Source organism: Monopterus albus, unplaced genomic scaffold (assembly GCF_001952655.1).
Source record: "Monopterus albus unplaced genomic scaffold, M_albus_1.0 scaffold257.1, whole genome shotgun sequence".
Classification (NCBI taxonomy): Eukaryota; Metazoa; Chordata; class Actinopteri; order Synbranchiformes; family Synbranchidae; genus Monopterus; species Monopterus albus.
The window spans coordinates 175,130-181,769 of record NW_018128137.1 but is presented as its reverse complement, the minus strand read 5'-3'; positions in this window follow the sequence as shown (position 1 = coordinate 181,769).

Here is a 6,640-nt window from a genome sequence, read left to right as displayed (position 1 = left end):
AATTAAGAGATGGCAGATCAGGGGAACTGTGGAGGTCAAGATGAGATCTGGAAGACCAAGAAAACTCTCGGACAGAACTGCTCGTATGCTGGTCAGAAAGACAAATCAAAACCCCCATTTGACTGCAAAAAACCTGCAGGAAGATTTAGCAGACTCAGGAGTGGTGGTGCACCGTTCCACTGTGCAGCGATGCTTGCACAGACAAGGCCTTCATGGAAGAGTCAGCAGAAGAAAACCTTATCTGCGTCCCCATCATAAAATCCAACGTCTGAAGTATGCAACAGGACATCTACAGAAGCCCGATGCGTTTTGGAAACAAGTGCTGTGGACTGATGAAGTTAAAATAGAACTCTTTGGACACAATCAGCAAAGGCATGTTTGGAGAAAAAAAGGAGCAGCATTTCATGAAAAGAACACCTTGCCAACTATTAAGCATGGGGGTGGATCTATCATGCTCTGGGGTTGTGTTGCAGCCAGTGGCACAGGAAACATTGCACGGGTGGAGGGAAGAATGGATTCCACTAAATACCAGCAAATTCTGGAAGCAAACATCACACCATCTGTAAAAAAGCTGAAGCTGAAAAGAGGATGGCTTCTACAACAGGACAATGATCCTAAACATACCTCGAAATCCACTATGGAATACCTCAAGAGACGCAGGCTGAAGGTTTTGGAATGGCCATCACAGTCCCCTGATTTAAACATCATTGAAAATTTGTGGGTAGATCTTAAAAGAGCTGTGCATGCAAGACGACCAAAGAATATTACAGAACTAGAAGCCTTTTGCAAGGAAGAATGGGAGAAGATCCCAAGTACAAGAATTGAAAGACTTTTAGCTGGCTATGAAAAGCGTTTGCAAGCTGTGATATCTGCCAGAGGAGGTGTTACTAAGTACTGATTGTGTAGGGTGCCCAAACTTTTGCACCATGCCATAATAATGTTTTTATTTTTTATTTTTGTTCAATTTATGGCATAAGAAGTAACTATGCATCACTGTTTGCAGAAAATATTGTGCATTTTTTCCATTTCCAAGAGAAACTGTGTTAACATCTGTTCAAATAAAAAATCACCAAAATCTGTTATGTATCAAGGGGTGCCTAAACTTTTGCATAAGACTGTAAACACCAAACGGCAGACAGGCAGTGGACCTTATTCACTAACATGCGCATAGAAATGTTCTTACCTTGTGCACAAAATAAGTGCAGGAGACATTACCATCATATTCATGACACCAGCCAATTTTGTTCTTTCTATTGTGTGTATGTTAGTGTAAATCAGAATCATTCTAAAATGACAGGCGCATTCCAGTGGTTTTCAAGTAGCCTGCTGCCATGCCCCCATTTCTCTATATACTTATAAACTAGAACAGTTTTTTAAATTTAATTTATTTCAATTAAAACTGTGATTAATCAGAATGACAGGGCATTAATTTCATGTTTATTTAATATGCTACATTTGGTCAATGCATTAGTAAATTAATCATTATAGCCTTAAATTATATTAATCAATTATATTAGCTATTAAAACCTTTTTAATTAATATAGTTTCAGTTAAAATGTGTTTGCATTTTTTAGCCAGCCAGGCCTTCATCATTTGTTCATACACATGGGGTGAGGCAGTATTAAATTTGTTCACAGAGTATGAACAAATTAAGGTAAGAAAATATTGATACAGAATATTGAATAAAATTGTGCATAAATTGTTTGTATACACGGTTTCAGCACAGAATTGTGTGTACACACTGTTTGTGGACGAGGCTTGGTGCTAGCAGCTAACTGGTGAACATACTCAAGCAGTTCGTAGATTAAGAATCAGATATTTTGGAGTTGGTGGAGACCAAAAACAGAGCTAAAAGAAAGTACTGTATATATTGGACCTGATGACCAGACACGTGACTCCAAATGGCAATAATGCTCTGTAACTGCTGGGTGTGTAAATAAGCAACTGCTTGCTGACAGGTTCACAAATTCAACTTAAAAGGTGAAGATATGTCAATATTGAGTCCCCAGGCAGTGAAAAAGGCCATTATTGCAGATTTAAAGCTACAGTAATGAGGGCAGCAAAATGAGAAAGGTGATGCTCATATTTTTGAATGAGAATTAGTTTGTCATTGGACTCTGAAGTTCTCCTTACAGCTGGGCTTTTAGCATCCTTCACTGTTTTCATTCTATAGTCCACAACTTTGCTGTTTTGGTTCACTCTGAGCACTGTCATCAGTGATGTTATTGGACACGACACCCTATTTTTAATAAAGAATGGAAAATGGTTTGGAAATCACAGGCACAATTGTTTGTGTTGCAGCAGTCACAGGTAAATTGCCTTTTGTTGCAATAATCACAATGATCACATTGACATGTTGAGGCCCATATGTATTTAGTCTGTTTAGCCAGTTTTTTTTTTATTACATATCAAATAAGACAAAATAAGATGGTACAGTTTTGAATCATTTAAGGTTGTAGTGATATGGTACAGGGGTGTACTGAGTTTTGTTATATACTATATGTTCAGCTGCCTCCAGCTAATGTTCACTGTGCAGCTGTAACTATGAAGAGATTGAAAAGTGCACTTATGCTCTCTAGGCTGCAGGACTTACAGTACAGCACAGCAAATGAACTTAGCTGTAAACCTTTACTGCCATGCCTTCTCTGTGCTTACTTTTGTAGTAAATGTAATTTCAAGTCTTACTACCAATTTCATTATTTCACTCGTAATGAGAGTTGTTTAAATGAAGGACATTTCCATCAGCAGTCCCCAAGCTGAATAAGATGACCAGTAAAAGTTGAACAACTGCAGTGATCCATGCTATGAATTCAAGATGGTTAACACTAATTTAGGATACCTGTGTTTCGGCCTGTTCTTTTGCATTTGAATAAATAATCTCTTTGTGCTTCCTTGTCTTCTTTCCTTTTCTCATTATCTCACTATCAGAGGCACTCTCATTTCAGCCTGGGTACATTAATCATTCTTGAGGCCTCAGCTGGTTTCTGAGATTTAATCATTCAAAGAGGAATGGAATAAATATATTGGTGTTCTAATTTGATACTGTATGTGCAGATTAGATAACGGACACCCTGTGGTGAGAATCCAGACCAACCATTCTCAGCCATCCATCTATGTACCCGATGACTGGGGCCATGGCTGGAATGGAAGCAGCTGTTTTCATCCTTCTACCTATTATAATGGCTACATACAGTAGTTAAGAGGGACAATAGAATGAGATTTTGTGAGATCTCATTCTCTATCCAATAACCAGTGTAGTCTCTGTGCATGTGATTTATGCAAAACCTGAGGGAATGTTGTCCTCCTGCAAGGGGCTCATCTGCTTCATTCTAAACAAGAGATGAAGAAGTAAAATCTCATCTCTATTGGAGGCAGTTCCTGCTCTATTGGATCGAAGAGCTCCATGGACCGGAGTATGTGCAGAGGAGGGATAGTGGTTATATTGGTAGAAGGATGTTGGAGATGGAGCTGCCAGGCAAGAGGTCAAGAGGAAGGCCAAAGAGGAGATATATGGATGTGCTAAAAGAGGACATGAAGTTAACTGGGGTGAGAGTAGAGGATGCCGAGGATAGAGTTAGGTGGAAACAGATGATTCGCTGTGGTGACTCCTAATGGGAACAGCCGAAAGAAGAAGAATAAAGAGATAGTATAGCTGAGAGATGCCACATCCTGCCCTATTTATCATACAGTGTGTAAAATCTTAGTTACTGCACCTCTAAAGAACATGTACCATGTGTGCAGGTGTCAAAGTATTGAATCAAAATAATAAATGTCACTGGTTCTCAACTTCCAATATGTTTAGAGCTGAAATGATTAGTCTAAAAAAGTGTGGCAGCACACACACCTGAGTTTGCATACCAAGGAAACTGAAGTTGGCTTGGTGGTTTCCTAGCAACGGCCAACAAGAAGGGAGACGGCACAGAGGTTGATGGTCAGAGTGAAGGAGATGTGGTCACAGCAGCGCTGGTGCCTGACTACAGGTAAGACAGTGATGGATTTCTGTTGTTTTTGTCATTCTACAAAATCAAATTTGATGGTTTAATTATAGAGTACAGTTTAAGTGTTTCCCTTGATTTCATGTTTATTTTATATGAAAATGCAAACAAGAAAAAAAAACTTTTAAACACACAAAAAAACTATAAACAACTCAAATTTGTCTTTAAATGACTTCTGAAGTAAAAATGAGACAAACATGGTGCAATGGAACGATGGCTTAATCATGGACTGTTCCTAATCTAACTTACTTATACTGAGCACTGGCAAGATGAGTAACTGGATCCTGCTCATATTACCAAATTACATTATAGATGAGTGGCTACCTGGTCTGTGACAGAGATGCGACTGGCACGGTGCCTCAGATGTCACTTATCTCCAACATAAAAGGAGTTCTCAAAAACCATTCCTTCAATACAACTGGCTGCACCACAGTGAAGAGAAAAGTTCTGCATTCATTATATTACCCGAGTACAACTCAATAAAAATGTTAATTCATGGGAAGCTGTTTCTTTCAAAATGCTGAATTATTAATGTGTTAAGAAACTGATACAGCAGTAGGTATTTACAGTACATGTTTAACTATTCATGCATTGCATATAAATGCCACACAAAATCAAGTATATTAAATAAATTCCCTCAACTACTATATAGCTGGTACGCTGACTGTGTATTTGTATTTGTGGTATTAAAATACTCTTGCCACAGAACTAGTCCAGGTACTTCTACTAACAGGATTATGAGGTTAAACACAGCATGGCCTCTGAAGCGTCTACATATGATTTGTGTCATGCCAGTGCAAATGATATAGCTCAACTGCTGTGTACCCGTTAATTCAAATGTTCATTATTTGATTTGGCCGTTACTCTATTGTGTTACTGTCAGCAAAGAGCTACACCAACAATGTGCTAGTCCATTTCTCACTACCTTTAGACTTCCCCTCCCTGACTGTGGCTCTCAGCCCCAAGCCCATTCATTGCTACTGAAGATGTAAAGTAGGTGTGTGACGATACACTTAGCTCACGAGACGAGATGATACAGAGTTCATCAGAAAGAGAGAGATGACATGATATTTTAAACACTTTTTAAGAAGTCTTCAATGATGAAATGTATAACTGGAAAAACTGTATTTACTCAGCTGAAGTCACAAAATGCAAAACAATGCAGGTGCATTTTGAAATGTTTTAACTGATCATCTTGTGATGAATGTCACTTCAGTTGTACTTTCCAAGTACGATTTAAAATATGCAGCAAAAGACAACAATATGGAGGCACTGTAAAAGGTTTTGTCACAGACGCAACTGCCTGGATTCTCTCCTGTGTGATTTTACATGAGTCTCTCCAGACTTTATAACACTGCATGAACTATGCATGAGCGTCTAACTTCTAAATGAAGCTGCGTGTGACCTTCTATGCTATTAGGGGTGGTTGTGGATCAAAAGGTGTATCGGTTGTCTCTTGATCGGAAGGTTGGTGGCTTGATTGCCGGTCTCTCCATTCCACATGTCAAAGTGTCCTTGGGCAAGACACTGAACCCTTAGTTGCCCCTGGTGGCCAGGCAGCGACTGACAGAGCTACCATCAGTAAGAAATTTCCCCACAGGGATTAATAAACTATAATAAATAAATTTACACCAGCACAACCATGGAGGATTACATCATACGGAAAAGGCGCTGTGTTAACCAATGATGAGCGGCGATGTGCACGCCCAAGGGAAGAAGACTTTTGTTTACTTTGTTAGCATGAGCATTCACTGCTATTCACTGTCGAATTTGGGCCACAATTACCTCACCATAACGATACACCATGCATTTTCATCAATACTGGATGTTAAACTGTATTTTATCCATCAGTGCTGACACACTGGTGGTACAATCGGTGCTAAGGTAGAGTAGGCTACGTTACCCACATGGCTAACCAAATCAACGGTACATGAATGAAGACACTCACATTTTGCTCTGGTTTTGTTATGTACCAATATCACGAGACAGTTTGTGCCTTGTCAATAAATATTATGTTTTAAATTTCATGAGATCTCATCACACCCCTAATGTAACTGTTTAAAAATCAGGCCACAGATAGTGTTTTGCTGATTTTCTAAAACAGCCGGGCAGTGCAGTTTTTAGAAAATGGTACTAAGCAAAAAGGCTAACTGTGCATTTTTAGGAACTATTTTCATCTGCAAATTATTTCACATTTGGTGCCCTAGTTAGTATTTAGGCCTGCAATATATCTGCAGGTCAGCGCATGTGGGGGAGAGTCCTACAGTGTATGAGCTTTTGTATGAGTGTATGATGAAACATGCATTCCAACTGTCCTCTGTGCCTGTAGACAAATAATGTGTGCATGCTACCACTGTGTGCAGTGCAAGGACATACACATTTCTGTTGTGTCTAAGTGCACTAAAATGTTTTATCTTTAATTCAAAAGGGTTTTTTTTTTACAGTTTGGTGTTTTGATTAAATGTGAACATTTAAATTTGAAATAATGAGGTGAGTGCAGATTTTAGCAAATAAGAGACAATGTTTTTTTTTTTATCTTCATAATTCATTAAGATTAAATAAATGTTCATTTAAGTTCAGGAAACATGTCTCATCTGTTATTAAATTGGTATATTTTATCTGATGCGAAAAGGGTGAAAAACATA